The following is a 993-nucleotide window of genomic DNA, read 5'->3' as shown; positions in this document are numbered from 1 at the left end:
CTATATTAGCCATTTTCCCATATGTATCAAGCACTGCCTTCTATGAGCTTCTTATTACAGTGATTACAGTATGAATGCCTCCTAAGAAGGGTTACTTATTCTTATTTCCTAGCCCTGTACAATGAATTTGCTTATTGGATAGGTGTTCTCAGGGACAGAAGAAATGAAGCAACCTAACTTTAAGGAGCACCTAGTAGTGTGAGGCTATAAAAAGAGAACTGAGTCCTAAAATAAAGTCTACTAGTATTGGTCTATCACTCCTATGGGAGGTAGTCATATCTACAGGCCTTGAATGCTTGTGTCATGTACCATGAAGTTAAACACCAGAAATACACCTAGAAATAAACTCTCAAATCAGAACAGTATGACAATAGGAAAAGAAGGCGTAATTTAGTATTTGTGTATTTTGGCTAGTGTTTAATAGGATCTGAGTAAGAAAATTATTAAATTGCTGGAATCATTTAGCCTAAATATTCTCAGATTAAAAGCAGAAGAGTAGTGAAAACATAGCTGAGTTATGTTACGTGCAAATTATATTTTCATTCAATGTTACACCTATTGGTGCCAGGTACTCTGTGAGGCATAGGGGATGTGAGAATAACTATGGCAGATATGGTCTCTGTTCCTAGTAGGGAAGAAATATGAATAACTGCCTAAGAGCTATGATAAGAAAGGTACAAGAAGCTGTGGGAGCACAGAGGAAAGGCATCCAAAACCCAGGCTTCCCTGGAGTGATCTGAAGGATGAGAAGTTGTGGGATAGAGTGCAGGATTTCAGGAAGAGGGAGCAACCTCTGAGGAGGCTTTTAGGTGTCACCTCTGACCTTCTCAGAAACAGCCCCAAGAAAATCCATAATTCAGTGATGAATGTCTAAAACATTTAGTTACCCAAACTCAGCTCAAGACAAATCAAGTGCAGGATGACAGTGTAATACCTTATTTCACAGAGAGTTTTCCAAAGAAAATCTTGTTAGGATTAAAAGATGACAGCAGG

This window comes from Miniopterus natalensis, chromosome 1, assembly GCF_054644295.1.
Source record: "Miniopterus natalensis isolate mMinNat1 chromosome 1, mMinNat1.hap1, whole genome shotgun sequence".
In the NCBI taxonomy this organism is placed as follows: Eukaryota; Metazoa; Chordata; class Mammalia; order Chiroptera; family Miniopteridae; genus Miniopterus; species Miniopterus natalensis.
This window is presented reverse-complemented; position numbering follows the sequence as displayed.